Source organism: Copadichromis virginalis, linkage group LG19, assembly GCF_057382275.1.
Source record: "Copadichromis virginalis isolate Kocher_CV1m ecotype Utaka linkage group LG19, C_Virginalis_male_GT1.1, whole genome shotgun sequence".
Lineage (NCBI taxonomy): Eukaryota > Metazoa > Chordata > Actinopteri > Cichliformes > Cichlidae > Copadichromis > Copadichromis virginalis.
Genome location: NC_140636.1, coordinates 2,574,552 through 2,594,698, shown reverse-complemented (window position 1 = coordinate 2,594,698; position 20,147 = coordinate 2,574,552). Strand labels below are relative to the sequence as shown.

Below are 20,147 nucleotides of genomic sequence, written 5' to 3'. Positions count from 1 at the left end.
CTATATAAGATTATACAATGCTGAAATCATGCATTTTATTTTTGGCTTTTATAAACAAGGAATCACTGCTACACTGGCCACTTCATTAGTAGCAGGCTAGACCCCTTTTTCCTTCCGAACTGACTTTTTTAAATTTATAGTATAAATTCAACAAGGTGCTGGAAGAATTCCTCTGATTTTTTCACAATATTGACATGATGTAGCAGGATGGTTTAAGCCTGCTCTCAATGAGTAACATGCCCGTTTTGAATATGCTGACCTAGTGCCAGCAGGGGCGCTGTGTATATAAGGAGGCTCTGTCACCTCCCTCTCTATGCTCACTGACGGTCAAATTTCCGGCCGTTCTCAATCCCTGAGCGAACATGTTGCAAATTTCCTGGCATCTGTTGTCGCTCGCTGCTTGGTCGGCTGCATGTGAACAGGTGCATTGACATGGTATGTATGTTGTTGCCATTGCACAGAATTTGTGGATGTTTTATCTGCTTAATCTAACTTGGTTGTCCACTTAGAGGCCTTTTGCTGTGGCATCACCTGTTGCTGCTGGGTCGGGAAGGGCTCCTTTCTAGGGGTGCAACGATACACAAAATTCACGGTTCGGGTCGATACTTTGGTGTCACGGTTTGATATTTTTTCGATACAAAAAAAATGTTCATGCTTTTTTAATTTGTCATTTATTAAAATTATAAATATATATTTTAACTCAAACGTACAGTTTTTAAATTTAATGTTGCTGAAACAAAAAAGTTATAAAAACAATAACTCTATCTGATCGAGAAATCACTCATCTTTGGAAAAGAGAGTTTATTACAGAGAAATGGCTCTTTCCAAAATAAAACCTACACTATACGCTTCTTCTGGGCTATATTCTCAGCAGCATATTAGACATATCAGGTCCCCGTAGTGATGAATGAAGCTTTCTGAAACATTGAAGCTTGTATTGAAAAACGGTTCATTACTCCAAGCTTTTCAACACAGCCCTCTCTGGTGACATCTGGTGGCCAAAAATACAAAGAGCAGCTTGAATCCACAAAATAAAACCAACTGCTGAGTAATGATTGCCCACTCTACAGAGTGGAATGCTGTCTAATATTGGGCCACCGTTGTGTTGCTTTAAACGTGTATTTTTTGGGGTGACAAAAATGTTGTTAATTTCTTTAATAAATAATTTTGACCAGTAAACTCTCCTTGTTTAAACATGCACCATGGCGTGGTCTTTCTTTGCTTGTGACGTCTTGATGTTGGTGATGTTGGGGCGACCGTGGCTCAGGGGGGTTGAGAAGCGCATCTGTAACTGGAAGGTCACCGGGCTCTCTGTCCTGGTCGTTGTGTCCTTGGGCAAGACACTTCACCTACCGCCTACTGGTGTTGGCCAGAGGGGCTGATGGCGCAATATGGCAGCCTCGCTTCTGTCAGTCTGCCCCAGGGCAGCTGTGGCTACAACCGTAGCTGCCTCCACCAGTGTGTGAATGTGAGAGTGACTGAATAGTGGCATTGTAAAGCGCTTTGGGTGCCTAGAAAAGCGCTATATAAATGCAATCTATTATTATTATTAAATACAATAATTGAAAAAATACCACGTTACATATAATATACATATAATAATGTACAACACACATTATGCTTCTGCTGTGAGGTCCCGCCTCCATGTACTTATGCAGTTAATCGGTAGACGGGTATTTTTTTTATAAATAATATTACATTAGGGAAATTTTCCTATACATATTTTTGACCTGGGGGTAGAATTGATTGTGAACTTGCAAATTAAAAACATGATGCATTTAAGGTAACCCTCTTCCATTTGTATTTAAGAAGAACATTTGTTCCACTGTGCGATGGCCGAACCTGTTCCTTTTATATTTAGATCATTTCTCCTGCCTTAAGGAAAATCCTTTCACATGGAACAGAAGAGGCTGGAGTGCAGAGAAACTGGTAGAGATGCAGTTATACAGTCTACCTGGGTCCCACAAACTCTCAGCTAAAGAGAATAAATAAATTAAACTGCTGCACATTTTGCAGACTAACAGTTTAAGATTATTTCAAACAAAATGTATCTTTTTATAACATTAAATGTAAAGAGTCAAATAGAAGTCTTTCTAAAGATATTTAATAATATTTATATTATGAAAAGCAGATTTTTGACATTTTACGTTTTTCCCGTTGTCAGATAAAATAAACACGCACAAAACAAAAGCAAACAACAAGAACGCAAAGCTGGAAAACCCACCCGATTGACCAAAATCAACTCAAAATACACCCACACAACAGAACCTCCTCTATTCCTCGCTGGCTCCAAATCACTCAGTTAAAATATCAGTGGTTTGCTATCTGTCACCATCAAAACACTCCACAAATCCCGCGAATGATTCGCTTCTATTGAATCAGATACCGAAGCAGTTAGGTTCTAAATGAAGCTTCGGGCGTCACTGATCACGTGACTCTGGCTAAACGAATCAAGCTTCGACACAGTGCTTCTGAAGCAGTGTGTTGATTTTTTTGACACACGCACCGGAGCGTCAGCTTCAAGCGGGCCATCACTAGGTCCCCATAAGGAGAATCATGTGCTAACGCAGACCTTCCCAAAGTGTGGGGCCCCGCAGAGCCATGGCAGAGGGGGGCGCGGGATGACAAGGGGGGGAAACAAAATGCTTGTACACTGCTAACACAGGGCGCCTACAGAAACACAAAGCAGGAGATGAAGCATAGCTGAATATGTTTCCAAACCAACTTCATTCTAAGCCAAAGACTAGAAAATATGGTGAAGCATATCTTCCCTTTGGCTTCACCTGCACAAGTGCCGAGGTAGGTCTCCCCTGCAGAATTGGTTTTCCCTTCGTCGGGAGCAGCGCTGGGCTGTTTAAATCACGGACAAACAGGATCCCACACTGAAAAAAATAATCAGTGGGATAAACATAAAAAAAAAAATGTACATCGGTTGCACGAAATTAAGTTATGTTTGGTTAACCTTAGTTTTTTATGTTATACCTGCACACATTTTTCTGGTAACATGAACATGGCTTTATGTTGTTGTTATGTTTTTCATTCTGGTCAAATATTTATAGAAACCACTTGTTTATCAGACATGAACTTTTTGTGTTAATTGTATTTGACTACTATATGTTAAATTGACAAGATTATTTTATGGTAAGCTTATTTTATTTTATAACAAATTTCTAATATATAATATATAATCTAATATATAATTGAGTGTTCAATAAGTAAAACTAAATTAAGGCTGATCTTACTCTATGTACTGCACACTTTCTCTTCAATCAAAGAAATAAGCAAAACATTTTTGAACAATGACCTGTATTTTTGAAAATACTACACAGTTGTAACAATGGACTTTCAATTCAGGCTTCCAAAATATACATGAGTCATATTTGTACAATGCATCTCTTGAAAAACATTCCACAACATTCCTCAAAGTTATCTGCTGTAACCTGAATTCAACATTGTGGGGCCCTATGACATCGCGCTTATGTAAAAAATAGATTTTTTAAATGTAAGAGCCATAAGGTAATATGGCAACAGGGGTGTAATTATTAAAATGACACAAAGAAGAGACTTAAAATAACATTATAACCCACAGGCACAAAACCAAGAGACCTAAACTGATTAGTATTGGCTTGCTTCTATCACTAAAATGGTAAATGGCCTGTATTTATATAGCGCTTTACATATCCAGTCATCCACACACACATTCACACACTGGTGATGGCAGCTACATTGTAGCCACAGCCACCCTGGGGCGCACTGACAGAGGCGAGGCTGCCGGACACTGGCGCCACCAGGCCCTCTGACCACCACCAGTAGGCAACGGGTGAAGTGTCTTGCCCAAGGACACAACGACCGAGACTGTCCAAGCCGGGGCTCGAACCGGCAACCTTCCGATTACAAGGCGAACTCCCAACTCTTGAGCCATGATCGCCCACTAAACATCACAATCACTAATACTAGACGATGCAATCTGTTTGTAGTGGTGCACCTTGGGAAAAAAATTGCAAACTGGTGAAATTGGTGCAAGGCACCATTTCCATTGAGAAAAATGAACATTCAAAGTTTGAATTTTTTTTCAAAAGAGCCATGGATTGAAAAGTGGAAACTGCAGTAATAAAGGCCCCAAGTTGAAAAGTGCCAGAAAAATAAGTTTCACCATGTACTGCAACTTTACCAGTGCTGGCTTAAAAGAAAGGATGGTACATATTCGAAGAGGTAAACATGTTGTTCCCACATCATAACTGGAAAACTGTTCAATCGTACAGTCTGGTCCTGAAAACATGGGCCTTCTTTGAAAGGCTGTTGCTTTTGAGCTCCATAACCAGTTTCTATAATACCTCAAAGGTATACTTTTCCAGTGGGCAGGTGAGGTTCAAAGTGTACATTAGTCCAAACAGCATTGCAGCTGCTAGGGTATAGTTATCCAAATCCAGCAAGACTCTCTGGCCTTCAAGGACTATCCCGATGTCCTCAGGGCTGCCATTGGCATCTCTTGACTTTATGATGTAAATTCCCATGGTTGTTTCCTTATTAGATCATTGGATAATGGCTTCATCTGTGGCAAAATGCAGAATTCCAAATTTTAATTCAACAGAACACTGGTCAAAGAACATTATACCAAATCTTATTTTAATCTGTGTCACTATTCCCAAAAATGTTAACATTAACACTTTAGGTGAACAAAAATGGATTCATTACAGCATGTGATTTGAGTCCTCAGAATGCTCAAAAAGGTAATGCATGAAGTGAAATCTCCATGCATAGAAGCAGAATACTGTCAGAGCATAGAGAGGTGTTCAACTATGAACTCCACACATGGTCCTAATGCAGGTAAAAGAAAAAAGAAAAACGCACCCATGGTAAATTGTGAAAATCCCAGGTGATTTTCAACATACTCCTGGCATAGAGTGACAAGCAGCATTTTGTTAAAATTATTATTTTCCCTAAAGTGTATACACAAATTAATTTTTTTTCTTACCTGGGCCGTGGGCTCCAGAATGTTCTGCAGTCTTCTTCCTATCTGTCCTCCTCACCTTTTGAAGACCTTTATTAGTTTGTCAGATAGCACATCTATCTGCGAGAGTAATCTGGACTGCAGTGGCATGGTGGTAATGCGCTTAAACTCTGCATTTATCTAAAAAGAGAAGTTGTCACATAAAAATGCTGTCAAAATCTCAAATCTCACAAGGTTACATCCACACAAAGTTGTTATTTTTTGTCATATTACTATTTATTAGCTATGGGTCCCATGTTGCTGAGCAGTTCCATAGTTGCCCTTGCTTCCATACCACCCAAAGCCTGTTTGCAACCACAGCAGTTGCCTCCTTCTGGCCATTTTGCAGTTCTGCCAAATGACCCAGAAACTACATCTATTATAGTCATATATACATCAAGGTCTTTCATTAATACTTAGTTACAGTAGTTAATTTGACCTTTCCAGAAAATTTTACTTACAGAATGTGACATAAAATATGTAAATCTTCACTAATAAATAAAATAATGTTATTAAAACCTTAACTGTAACACCTCTACATAACAGCACTAGAGAATTGCTCTGAAGCAAAACCAATCTGCCCTTCAGCAGGGATAAGCACCATATATCAATACAGAAAAAAATAAATTTTACGTATTTGTTGTCATGTTTTTATCTCTTTAAGCCCTCCTTTCAGTCTCTCTATAAATCAGTTAAAATAATTTGTAGGGTATTTGTGTGTGTTTAACATGTTATCAGTACATTACCTTCACTGCCCCAGAACATGAAATAAAGCCCCACGTCATGCACTTTCTCTCCTAATGAGTACTGCATAGGTGTCATGCACCAAATAAACCGACTTTAGTGAAGACCCCCCCCCCCACACACACACAGCCCACCCCATGGCAAACTAGCTTGTTTAACTGTTTAACTAAAACATTTTAGGTACAACCAGTTAACTAAATGGACACAAGTTTGTTAGTCTGTATTCACTGAGAAAAAACAGGCGGATGTGACTGGGCACACACTGAAAAACTGCTAATGCACATAATATTGTGGCAAGCTAAGACAAGGAGGAGACAGAATTCTGTTCGGTCTTGCTCCCCCGCCCTCTTAGCCAGGGAGCACAGCCATTTATTTACATCTGCCACACTCAAAAAACAGATTCAGGTCCTCCTTTCAAAGAACACATGCAAATTATGTTAGTTGTTCACAAATGCAATTAAAAAATACCAAATTAATTTGATTTTCTTTGTGTAAACCTAAAATTATTCAAAACCAGCAGAGGCTGATTCTGAACACAAAATGAATGAGTTTGTTGGGGCACTGGGGGTAGGAGGAGTACATTTTTGCACTTAAGTATTTGTAAACTCAAAGAAATCAATTCAAGCCCCTCTTTAAGCTTAAACATTATTTTTAATCTCATTCAACGCAAATGTAGCACTCCAGCATTACTGCAATTATTATTCGTGTGGTGAACCTAAATTATTTTCTCTCAAAGCAGTCTTTGTCACAAGAACACAAAGTTACTGAGTTACACAACGGTCCGCCTTCTTTGAAAATTTTGCGCTCTTTCAGGATCACCTAAATGAATCCAGCTGCTCTTGGCCTCTCTGTACTTTTTGGATAAAACTACACCTTCAGGTAAGGTAACATATTATTTTTCCATATATCCAATTGTGTATTTCTTTATCAGCTAAATCTATAATGCTATTTATCATAGAAGCTTGTAACAGTTGTTTTTTGAACTTTTGGTGGTGCTACCATTCTCTTCTCTGCTTGAATACTATTTTTTTTTTGACAATATAGCCAGGTCTTTTCAAAAGTGCCTTGTTTTAGAGGAGAAATTGTGTAGCTGCCAACTTTTAAGTCGGAGCGTGTGCTAGCTTATTAGCAGCTAGCCATTGTGCTCAATGAAAGATGATGTCCTATAGCTAACTTCTTTCTTACTGTTTTCTTTTTATAATCTAAAAATATGGTATTCTGTGTTTATTATTATATGCCATTTTCTAGTAGAAAGTATAGTTTTGAGGTGTCTTTAAAAGCACTACATAGTTTACTGAGGGTGCTACCAAAAGCGAACCATGTGGCCGGAAGAGTAACTGCAGGCAGCACAATGCGCACTCCCATGACGTTCAAACCTATTTATTATTATAAAAGATTTCGGCTACGTCCACACTTACACAGGTATTTTTGAAAACGGAGATTTTCCGTTTTCGTTTTAAAAAATAATCCCGTCCACAGGTAAACGCAAAAATGAAGGAAAACGCTGCTAGGAACATGCCAAAGCAACAGGTGGCGATATATTCCTAAACTCAGCTACAAACAGTTTAGGTCTTGACAAACTTCACTGATGGTTCAAATGTTTAGCAACTTTCAGTGTGTTGATTCAGCAGTCTGTATTTAAACTTATAGTTTATTATATTTGTGTATGTTTTATTTCCAGGTGAATGCAGAGTTCCTGCAGATCACTACAAAACCCCTGCAGGCGAAGTTCTTGGCTCAGCTGGACAATTTAACAGACAAGCTGATGCAAAATTTTCAGGGGAGCAAAGGAGCAAAGGGCCAAAAGATCAAGGATATCATGGCGATCAGTAGTTTGGTCGGTACTAATGATAAACCCATCAATTAAATGCAATCAATCAATTCCATTTTTTTCACCATTTTTTTTCCACCCTTGCATTAGTATGATGACATCGACATAAAGAGGGAGCATACTCTTAAAAGCCTGGTGATCTACTTTAATGAAGATCCAGACCTACTGTTCAAGGAGTATCTGGTACGCTTATCACACCTTCTTTTCTAGATTCAATTTGAGTTAGGTTCATCGCACACAAAATCCTCATATATTCAAAAGAGACAATATAATTGTGAAATATGTATTATTCTTAATAGTCATTGTTGAAACTTGCACAGTAGAGCACTTTTTAAGGGGACAGTTTCAGCAAAAAGTCAATTGTTCATTCTTTTGGTGCTGCCATGTAGGTATCTACTGCCTCTATAAACACAGTAAATGTGGACAAAACATTCATCCATTTTCTGTCAGTGTTTCAATTCAGTTTATTTATATAGCGGTATATCACAACAAGGCACTTCAGAAAGTAAACACTCCAGTGGAGTTCAGTTTATTATGCCAATTAGTAAAAAGTCTTCATTATAAGGAACACAGCAGATTGCATCAAGACACTAACTAGTGTCACTGCCATTACAGCAATCTCCTGGTTTCAGGAATAATGTGCATAAAACAAGCTGTTTCAAAAGGTTCCCAATTGTGATGAAATAAGGGAAATTGACCCAGCCCACACACACACACACACACACTGATAGACACTGGAGGAGCTCCTGCTCTATATCAAGCCCCTCCCAAAGGGAGGTACATAATACCTGAACCCAAACTATTGATAGGAAACAGATTGACGGGTTTTATTTATGTTTGGAGTGTTTATAGAGGCGGTAGAGACCTATGTTTCAGCACAAAAGGATACAAAAGCTGAGTTTTGCATAATATGTCCCCTTCCAAGTGACAGAGCCCTTAAACCTGAAACAACCTGTTTTTCAGACCTCCTCCACTGAGGATGAACGGTTGAGGTCCACTGCAGCAACTGTCACTGTATTTACACCATCAGAAGAGAAGGGATTCAGGAGCCAGAGGATGTTGGAGTTGTCATTGAAGGTACTACAGTTATGAACAACCTCGGTAGTGTCATCATGGCATTCATCGTCCTCTTTGGACTGATTTATGCACTTGATCTGAGCTATCCAAATGACCACAAGTACACTTTTGAGTTCTGTCAGAAGATTTTGATGAATCTGGATGGACAAAGGCTCAGTACAAAGATGCAGCAAATGAAAATGAAGATGTTTGCTTAGGCAAACAAGACCCAGCACAAAAGTTGATTTTGGCCTTTTTATATCTTTTGTTCAAACTGTGACCTTTTTTTCTTTCTTTTTTTTGGCCAAATGGAAGTTGTCTATTTTTGTCTGCTGTTATGTTGTGAGTGATGTGACCTTTAATCTGTACTACTATAGATGGATGAAAGGACTGGGGATTTAGCTCAGAAAAAGTTTCATGGTTGTAACCACCATTTTCTTTTTGATTGCTTTTGGGATTTGCAAAGGTAATAGAAAAATGTTGACAAGTTTTGTGTCTTCCAGTGTTTTAAAGTTGGTCTTCCCGTTCTTATAAGCTTGTAAATGTTTACATGTAATTGGTTTTGGAGAAGTAAAGTTGAAAGATTTTTTTTTTATTAGTTATTAGTCCCCGACGACCCCATTACCCCACACAAAGTCCTGCAAATGTCCAGGTGCCTTCTTTTGGCGCACCGGCCGGTCTCGAACGGCGGGGGAAAAGTCACTTGGGTCAGAACATGGGGTGCCACCATCATCCCCTGCCCCGGCGTCTGCCGGGCTCCTGTCCCGACACCCCCGCCCAGGCGGGGCGTTGCGCCGCCTCCAGCCAGGCCCCCACCTGAACCAAGGTCGCACCGGCCTCCTGCTCCCGCTTCAGCTGCTGCGTTGTCAATGGGAGCCAGCCCCCTCCGCTGGCTGTGGCCTGAGCAGTAGCCACCCCCAGCACCTCCTGGGCCCGCTCCTCCTGTCGCAGGCAGTAGCGGCACTCGACGGCTACGCAGGGCCGTCTGGAGAGGGCATCAGCGTTGCCATGCTGTTGACCTGCCCGATGCTGGATCTCGAAGTCGTAGCCCTGAAGGACCTCCAGCCAGCAGGCCACCTGCCCTTCTGGGTGTTTGAAGTTCAGGACCCAAGTCAGAGACGCATGGTCAGTGTGCAGGAGGAACCGGCAGCCGTGCAGATATGGCTGGAAGTGCCGCACCGCTAGCACTACGGCCAGCAGCTCCCGCCGGGTCACGCAGTAGTTCCTCTCGGCTCGCCCCAAGGCACGACTGAAGTACGCCACCACCCGTTCTCCAGCCTCGTCCTGCTGGGAAAGGACTGCCCTGACTCCTACATTGCTAGCATCAGTGTCCACAATGAAAGGTTGCCGGGCGTCGGGGTAGGACAGGACTGGGGCTCTGGTGAGGGCCTCCTTCAGCTGTGCAAAAGCCGCAGCACAGGCATCCCCCCAGCCAAACAGCTGTCCCTTGTCAGTCAGGCGGTGGAGGGGGCTGGCCATCGTCGCGAACCCCTTGATGAACCGACGGTAGTAGGAGGCTAGGCCCAGGAAGCTCGGCAGTTCTTGGACGTTCGAGGGAGTCGGCCAGTCCCGGACCGCAGCCACTTTTGCGGGGTCAGTGGCGACACCTCGAGCGCTGATCACATGGCCCAAGAACGTGGTCTCTCTCGCCAACAGCCGGCATTTCGCGGGGTTGAGCCGCAGCCCAGCTCGTCGGATGGCACTCAAGACCTCGCTCAGGTGAGACAGTGCACTGTCGAAGTCGCCACCGTGCACCAACAGGTCATCCAGGTACACAACGCAGCGGCTACGAGGGATATCCACAAGCACCTTCTCCATCAGCCTCTCAAACGTTGCTGGCGCATTGCAGAGCCCAAATGGCATGAACCTGAACTGCCACAGCCCCTGTCCAATGGTGAATGCAGTCTTAGGCCTTGCTTCGGGGGATAGCTCCACCTGCCAGTAACCGCTGCTTAGGTCGAGGGAGCTGAACCAACTGGAGCCGGTAACGTAATCTAGGGCCTCGTCGATCCGCGGCAGCGGGTACAAGTCCTTCTTGGTGACTGCATTGAGACGGTGAAAGTCCACGCAGAACCTCGGGCTGCCATCCTTCTTCCCCACCAGAACCACGGGCTATTGGACGGCTCGATCACCCCAGCCGCAGCCATCTCACGGATCTTCTCTTCAGCTACCTGCCGTTTTGAGAGGGGCAGCCGATGTGGGCGCAGACGGATGGGCTGAGCAGAGCCGGTGTCGATGGTGTGCTGGACCAGACTCGTCTGCCTACAGTCTTTGTCACTGGCGGCAAAGATGTCCACATTCTCGTCCAGGAGGCACCTCAACCGCTGGCGCTGGTCGACATTGAGGCCTACGCTGCTGCGCTGCCAAAGGTCATCAACAGCCTCGATGTTCTCGGTCGAGGGAGGTTTGTCGGGCTGAGAAGCTGAGGCGAGTGGAGATGACCTGGAGCAACCGGCATCCGAAATCTGTTGAGCGGCAGCTGCCCGACGCCTGTCTCGTCTGGTCCCCTCCGCTCCCTGCTTTTGGCCGTGCTGGAGGGCAAAAGTCTCTGCGCCAAGAGTGATAGCCAGCTTCGCGGTGTCGACGCAGGCCCCCCAGCTGCTCAGCAGATCCAGGCCAATGATGCACCGGTCTTGAATGTCGGCGAGCCAGAAGTCGTGCACCAGCTCCAGATCCTTCACTCGGATCTGCAACGTTTTCTTCCCCCGCATAACAGTTTTCTCCCCTGTCACTGTCATCAGCTGGGTGTCTGTGGGCACCCAACCCTCCGCCAGTGGCCCGGATGTTCCAGGGAGCACGCCAGGTAGACCCCGTGTCCACCAGGGCCTGGCATGGCTGGTCCTCAACACAGCAGCTCAGGTAGAGTCCCTTGAGGTGCCCAACTCGGCCCACCACTGTGCATCGTCCTTGGAGGGGGGCAGGAAGCTGGAGCGGTGGTCCCCTCGCTACACCGCTCCCTCCTCGTTTCCCTGAGGCTGCGTAGTTCTGGTCTTCGGGGCTGGTGCTGGGAAGTCACGCGCCATGTGGCCAGGCTCATCGCACTGGTAGCAACGGTCGGTCGGTCGACGAGGACGCCTCCGGGGCACCGAGGGTTGCAGCTGGGACATCTCTGCGATCTCCCCGTCGCATTCTGCGGCTCTGATTTGGGGGTAGTTTGGGGGGGGGCACCTGCTGGTTAGGTCGCGAGGTGAGCACCGGCTCGGCCCTTTCAGCCTCAAGGAGCGCCTCACGGGGGGTCTGAGGCATGGCCAGGCGGACGTGTTGGCGTAGTCGCTCTGGGAAAAGTCCTCGCAGAAAAGCATGCAGGCTAAGCTCCTCACGGGCTGCTGATGGAAACTCTGGGTAGCCACGACGAGCATACAGCAACACGTCTGCTGCAAAGGTGCCCAGGCTCTCCCCCGGCTCCGGTTGGTCAGCTGCTCTCTGCTCTGATCAGTGGAGTGCCGCTGCCCAAATCGCCTCTCGAGTGCTGCGGTGAGGGCCTGGAGCTCATGCTGCTCTGCCGGGGATAGGTCAAGGAGTATCTGCAGTGCGTCTCCCTCTAATGCTAGCGCTAGGTGTGTAGCAGTCTCCTCTTCTATGAAGTCTGGGATATGTTGGGCCATGAAGGCTACACCGACCCATCCTTAAAATTCAGGGAAATTAAGGACGCATTTCAGGGCCGCATTTCGGGCAGCCTTTGAATTCGGAAAGCCTTCTCTTGTCGCTGCGGGTGGTTTGGGAAAATATATTAGAAGTATTTAGCTGAAGTGTATTTTATTTGTGTTTAGTTCTTTTTTTAACTTGTAGTTCTAAATTGGAAGATTATTGTGATTTTGAAATATAAAAATAAAATTATATTATATTATTTTTTCACCGCTCAAAATAAGCGTCACTCTCGCGGAAGCCGGTATACCCGCCGAAACACCGTGCGTTTATGAGACTTTCGACCCCAGTTAGGCCAGTTATGGATCTTCGGATCCACATTATGTCAGCAGCTCCACCGTGAACTATGTTAAAACAAACACCGCTCACGCCTCACAGATGACAGCTTACAGTCCTGCGTAAAGATGAAAGTGACTTCGTACAGCCCTGATTTGCAGACGCTGTGCGCAGAGGTTCAGGAGCAGAAGCCCCATTGTAAACATATCACGGCAGACCCGACGATGTTTCCATGAACACGCTTTTCAGCATCTCTTTACTGACCACTTTTCACACACGGTTGCTATACGCACACAGCCGGCTGTAGCTTTTCAGCTCACAGCCCGACAACACAACAGCAGAGAGAGCACAGACATTAAGGCGGTGAGGCGTGATTGCGGGTGCCGCTCAGGTGCGTCCGCCTCCCCTGCAGCGGCGCTGCAGACCACTCCCCGCCACACACATTAACCAGGTAAAATACATATTTAGGCAGAATTTTGCAAATATCTATTTTTCCTTTTTCAGCAGCATAGAGCTTTTTTTCCAATTACTTTTTAAAAGTCAGGTCAAGGCTCATTTTAGCTCAGCTGGGTGTCTTTCCTTTTGTTATATTTCTTTAAGAGTTCAAAATGTGTTAATTACATAAATAAAACGTAACTTTCTCTGTAGCACTTCATGGATTTCATAAGCAACACACCTTAGTTGCTCTGTGGATTCTTTTAAAAAGCAGTTAAAAACTTTTCTGTTCAAACAAGCCTTTTGTTGATCTACATCATAGGTGTCAAACTCTGGCCCGCGGGCCAAATTTGGCCCGCGCAGCCTAATTACATTTGGCCCGCGAAGCCATACCAAATTACTATTAGAGCAGGCCTACTGGTATTATACAGCTAATATATATATTGTTTAGTATTAAGCTTTGCTGTTCCATATTCAGTTTTTCAGCTAAACTTGTTTGAGTCCATAAGAAAAGATTCATTCTTATATCTGGAGGAAGATTTTTTTTTTCAATAAATATTAATGTTAGCCCGCGACTTTGTTCCATTTTGAATTTTGGCCCACTGTGTATTTGAGTTTGACACCCCTGATCTACATATTTTATATTCTTTACGTTCTTTACATTTGATCTTTTACATTGTGTATAATGTCTATTGATTGTATTGTTTATTTTAATATTTGTGTACAGCGCTTTGTGACTGCCTGTCTGTGAAAAGCGCTTAATAAATAAACTTTACTTACTTACTTTAGTTGTTCACACAAAGCATAAAAGTAAAAAACAATATATACAGTGTTATCTTCATTTTAGATGTCAAAAAGTAGGTGTGGACGTGGCGTAAAAGAGTTAGTAGTTTATTTTCTTACTACCTGTAATTTATTGCAGATTACTTGTATTTGCTTAATTGTTTACTAAATGTTTGAGGTGTGAAATAAACCGCAATGGAGCAAAATATGGGTGTGTGTGTGGTTGGAGGATGCGTGTGCGTGTGCATGCGGGGGGGGGGGGGGGGGCGCAACATTTTTCTTATAAAACAAAGGGGGGCGCAGCAAAAAAACTTTGGGAACCACTGTGCTAACGGCTGTCTAAATGACTCGGGTAAAGTTTGCAGCATGCGTGCTTGTTGTTTTTGTCTGCTTCCACTTGTCTTTGCACTAGGATGCTGTCGGAGTAAATGTGCAGTCATATTCATTGTGTTCCCACTAGTGCTGTCAGCGTTAATCTGAACTGACGTTAATGCCACAACACGGCAAATCTCCGTTAACGAGCTACCGCGGATCGCCCCGTGCGTGGGGCTGGATGGCCAACACGTTAACGAACTAACTGCGCTAACACACTAGTCCCCACCCATGTAATTGAGCATTGCGTGGCACATCCGACATACTGTTTTACTTTTGTCCATGACAAGCTTACCATCAGGGTCATACTTCACATGAAGACCAAAATAGTTCCAAAGGCCAGATCTGAATGAGGGTGGGGGAGGTTCAATTTGCCATGTTGCAACGAGCTTAGCTTCTGTCTTGCTAGCTTGCGCTGCGCTCAGTGGATCCAGTGTTGCCAACTCCTCAGTAAGGAAAATCGCTATTGGTTGTCCTAAAAGTCGCTAGAAGTCGCTAAATGACGTCATCGCCTAATTTGCATAATTGGTCATGCTAATCTAATTGTAACCTATGTTGTTGGAGAGAGAAATAACATCGTGGAAGAGACATAAAGTGAGTAAAAAACGTCCTAAATGCATTTAGAGTTTATTTAGAACTACAAATTCAATTTCTTTTGGCAATTATTGTTTTTTTTTATGTCACAATTCCAACCCTGCTCCTTTACCCGGGCTTGGGCACTCTGGTGGAGTTACTTTGTGTGTGTGTGCTTATAAGTAGTTTTAAACCTTGTGATCCACAAAACAGCATAAGAGTAAAAGAAGAACTGACTGCGTTACAGCACCCGCTGCTTGTTGAGAGTAAAAGCGATACGCGCTTTCACGTCTTTTTTAGCGACTTTCTTTGGAAAAAAAGTCGCTAAGGGGTCTGAAAACTCGCTAAATATAGCGACAAAGTCGCTAAGTTGGCAACACTGAGTGGATCTGCGCTCGACAGTGCAGCCTAGGCGGACTAGTCGAACGCAGATCCACTGAGCGCTCACAGACAGCATCGTCAGAAGAAAAGTTGATAAAATAAATTTTGTATTGTTCATACATACCTGCTCCTTTTTGAACATGGACGTTATTTGGAGTTGTGGTTGCTCGTTTTCCTTTTGTTTGCTTTGTTCATTTGTCTCTTTTAATTCTATTTTTTTTTTTATACTTTTTCAACATGTTCAAAATAAAGATTCAATCAATCAATACATATGCGTACTGAACCGAAAGCACTGTATCAAACGGTTCAATATCAATACGGGTATCGTTGCACCCCTACTCCTCCTGTTCAGGTGGAATAGATTTGCGAATCTAAAGTGTCAGTTGTAATAACCCCCAGAATTTAAAGTGGTATTCCAATAAATGCACATTTTTAGGATAAAACCAAAAATTTGACAATGTTGCTTTGCTCAATGGGTTTAACAATTTGCAAAAATTACAGGCTCAGTTATATTTATTCTGTGCAAGGCCAGCCCCTAAGCATGTTAGAGAAGTGTAACTCTCTCTGTGTTACCTTGTGTGGCAACCTGTCCAGGATGACCCCTGCTTTTCACTGTATGACAGCTCAGATATTAGTCATTTGACATATTGTCAGAATGCTCATTTATTGCAACTGGTCACCTGTACTGTTCTTTATGATGACTGATGTCCTTTCTATTATAAATAATCATTTAATCAAACAATATTAAACTGTAGTCAGGTACTGCCCGTACAGCTATTGTGTACTGATAGTTTCTTTGATTATAACAATGCTGTGTATAATACTAAACTGTTTTAACATGGAGCTAAGGAATGCCCATAGGTTAACGGTTTAAATTTAAATACCACATTTATTTTTGTATGAGGGACAGATTACAAAGTCAGTCAAACTACGAACCAAGTAAACATTAGGGGATTACATATCTTTTACCTGTATCCATAAATTAATTCTGTTAAGGTCTGACGTAGAGGACTCCAGGAACAGATGCACACAACAATTTTATTACAAGTCCACCAGGTGTATATACAAAACGGTGCAGGTAGTGATGGCCCGCTTGAAGCTGACGCTCCGGTGCGTGTGTCAAAAAAAATAAAAACACACTGCTTCAGAAGCTCTGTGTCGAAGCTTGATTCGTTTAGCCAGAGTCACGTGATCAGTGACGTCCGAAGCTTCATTTAGAACCTAACTGCTTCGGTATCTGATTCAATAGAAGCGAATCATTCGCGGGATTTGTGGAGTGTTTTGATGGTGACAGATAGCAAACCACTGATATTTTAACTGAGCGATTTGGAGCCAGCGAGGAATAGAGGAGGTTCTGTTGTGTGGGAGTATTTTGAGTTGATTTTGGTCAATCGGGTGGGTTTTCCAGCTTTGCGTTCTTGTTGTTTGCTTTTGTTTTGTGCGTGTTTATTTTATCTGACAACGGGAAAAACGTAAAATGTCAAAAATCTGCTTTTCATAATATAAATATTATTAAATATCTTTAGAAAGACTTCTATTTGACTCTTTACATTTAATGTTATAAAAAGATACATTTTGTTTGAAATAATCTTAAACTGTTAGTCTGCAAAATGTGCAGCAGTTTAATTTATTTATTCTCTTTAGCTGAGAGTTTGTGGGACCCAGGTAGACTGTATAACTGCATCTCTACCAGTTTCTCTGCACTCCAGCCTCTTCTGTTCCATGTGAAAGGATTTTCCTTAAGGCAGGAGAAATGATCTAAATATAAAAGGAACAGGTTCGGCCATCGCACAGTGGAACAAATGTTCTTCTTAAATACAAATGGAAGAGGGTTACCTTAAATGCATCATGTTTTTAATTTGCAAGTTCACAATCAATTCTACCCCCAGGTCAAAAATATGTATAGGAAAATTTCCCTAATGTAATATTATTTATAAAAAAAATACCCGTCTACCGATTAACTGCATAAGTACATGGAGGCGGGACCTCACAGCAGAAGCATAATGTGTGTTGTACATTATTATATGTATATTATATGTAACGTGGTATTTTTCAATTATTGTATTTAATAATAATAATAGATTGCATTTATATAGCGCTTTTCTAGGCACCCAAAGCGCTTTACAATGCCACTATTCAGTCACTCTCACATTCACACACTGGTGGAGGCAGCTACGGTTGTAGCCACAGCTGCCCTGGGGCAGACTGACAGAAGCGAGGGTGCCATATTGCGCCATCAGCCCCTCTGGCCAACACCAGTAGGCGGTAGGTGAAGTGTCTTGTCCAAGGACACAACGACCAGGACAGAGAGCCCGGTGACCTTCCAGTTACAGATGCGCTTCTCAACCCCCCTGAGCCACGGTCGCCCCAACATCACCAACATCAAGACGTCACAAGCAAAGAAAGACCACGCCATGGTGCATGTTTAAACAAGGAGAGTTTACTGGTCAAAATTATTTATTAAAGAAATTAACAACATTTTTGTCACCCCAAAAAATACACGTTTAAAGCAACACAACGGTGGCCCAATATTAGACAGCATTCCACTCTGTAGAGTGGGCAATCATTACTCAGCAGTTGGTTTTATTTTGTGGATTCAAGCTGCCCTTCATATTTTTGGCCACCAGATGTCACCAGAGAGGGCTGTGTTGAAAAGCTTGGAGTAATGAACCGTTTTTCAATACAAGCTTCAATGTTTCAGAAAGCTTCATTCATCACTACGGGGACCTGATATGTCTAATATGCTGCTGAGAATATAGCCCAGAAGAAGCGTATAGTGTAGGTTTTATTTTGGAAAGAGCCATTTCTCTGTAATAAACTCTCTTTTCCAAAGATGAGTGATTTCTCGATCAGATAGAGTTATTGTTTTTATAACTTTTTTGTTTCAGCAACATTAAATTTAAAAACTGTACGTTTGAGTTAAAATATATATTTATAATTTTAATAAATGACAAATTAAAAAAGCATGAACATTTTTTTTGTATCGAAAAAATATCAAACCGTGACACCAAAGTATCGACCCGAACCGTGAATTTTGTGTATCGTTGCACCCCTAGAAAGGAGCCCTTCCCGACCCAGCAGCAACAGGTGATGCCACAGCAAAAGGCCTCTAAGTGGACAACCAAGTTAGATTAAGCAGATAAAACATCCACAAATTCTGTGCAATGGCAACAACATACATACCATCAGCGTCCGGCTGATCCTCCTAATATGTATGCAGTCGTCGCATAAAATGTGTGCATGTGAGCCACATACATAAAATGTGATTAGCTAAAACAGTGGTGTTTTATCCATATCCATATCCATCCATAGTTCATGGATATTTATGTAGGGGTCTCCAAGGAGTCTCATACCAAAGTGAGACACTTACCTGTCTCACTTTGGTATGAATTTCAAAATCCTACGTCACCTCATTCTCTGGCTTTCGCATTCACAGACTTGGGTGTCCATGCTGCCTGCCTGCTCACCTGGCAGGCTTAACTTTCTAGTAAAGATTTAAAGTGTTTTAGAGCTATAAATGTTTGTTTAATTAGATGTTAGAGCTTCAGGTAATTAAGGTTGAAGGAGTATTTTTCACTTCACTTTTTTAAATGGTACTTATGGTAACTTACGTTCAGTTTGTTATTTTATTATGATTATGGTTTGGTTGGTATAGGCTTTTATTTTGTTGGTGTAGGTGTGTCTCCACACCTACAGGAAATTGAGCTGCCAGCATTTAAGATGAGCACTCACCACTGCTGTTCACCAAGTGTTCTGTTAACCACAGTTAGTGCTGGCTGTCACAGCTTTTGCGTAAAAAGAGATTGTTATAGAAAGAAACTCACTTTGTGTTTTTTCTCTGCAGCCGCTCAGCCGACTTCCACGCTACATCCCAGACAATACTCACCTTTTCTGCTGTCGCTGGCTTATGCTTGGCAGCTCTGATCTGCTCACCTCACCTGCCTGACCTCCAGCCGCCATCATTGCATTCCACGGATTCCCACGCTCTCAGAACCCAGCCGCCTCACCCGGACCTCCCACCTTCCCTGTTGCTTTGATTATAGTTCCTCTGGATTGTATGGACTCAGCCACTAAATCCACTCTCCTCTATTTGCAGTGTATTGAGACTCCCGGTTGCATTCCCTGAAGCCCGTGCCTTTCCTTCATGCCCCTGAGCTTTAGCCTTTCTACCGAATTATTTCAGTCTAATTATGTTTGTTTCTAATCATAGCTTCACGTCAAACTCACAGACTTAGGAAATCTTTGTTCATAGTTCATGGTCTAGTTGTCTTGGTAATACAATTGTGTTTTGTTTCTAGTTATTGCTTTACATTACCCTTACAGACGTAATAATTCTCAGTTCATAGTTCACGTCTAATTGTCCTTGCAGTTTCATGGTTTGTGCAATAAAGTTGTGTTAATCCTGCTAACCTGTGCCTCCGTGTGAGTTCAGCTACTGCCGTGACATTCTGACTTGTAGTTTGAAATTTAGAATTACAGGAAAAATATCCCAAAATTTGTAGATTTGATATTTACATAAATATACTGAGAGTTTCAAATGTGTAATTCAAATTTTATTTGTATGTGTTTTATTTACTTTACTACTTACAACCACAACTCTGTGATAATGACCTCTCATTAGTGCCACCAGTGCTCAGCTGCGCTCTCTCAAGTCACAGATTCACACATTCTGCTTTTCAACTCACAACGTCACTGTGAGGGACATCAGTACATCACACTGTAAATCCCACTACAGTCTTCCTCAGTACTTTCATGTTCATTTACCTATGAGTATACTATATAAAGAAGCTGGTCATATATAAGCTGGTCTGGTATTTCTGTTTGTTATAGGGCAATTAGAGCCTTATTTGCTAACTTTGTTCTACTCTTTTTGACTTGCAACATTAATACAATATGAAAAGCTCTGAGAAAAGAAACATGGAAGCTCATAAGGTGCTAATAACTGATAATTCCACTAGCAAGAAAACTTCACTAGCAAACTGCAGATAAGAGTGCCCTCAAGTACCATCAAGGGAAACATTGCACAACTACCTCGGCTCAGACTAACAACTGCTGCATCTA

The 20,147-nt window shown here is 42.6% G+C and overlaps 1 long non-coding RNA gene across 1 annotated transcript; it reads left to right on the top strand.

The window, feature by feature from the left end:
* The first annotated feature begins 6,175 nt into the window (after positions 1–6,175).
* Positions 6,176–9,194, top strand: LOC146685360 (uncharacterized). The gene is made up of 4 exons (XR_014916929.1): positions 6,176–6,613; positions 7,416–7,571; positions 7,656–7,748; positions 8,529–9,194. It is a non-coding gene; the product is annotated as an uncharacterized LOC146685360 (long non-coding RNA).
* The last annotated feature ends 10,953 nt before the right edge of the window (positions 9,195–20,147 follow it).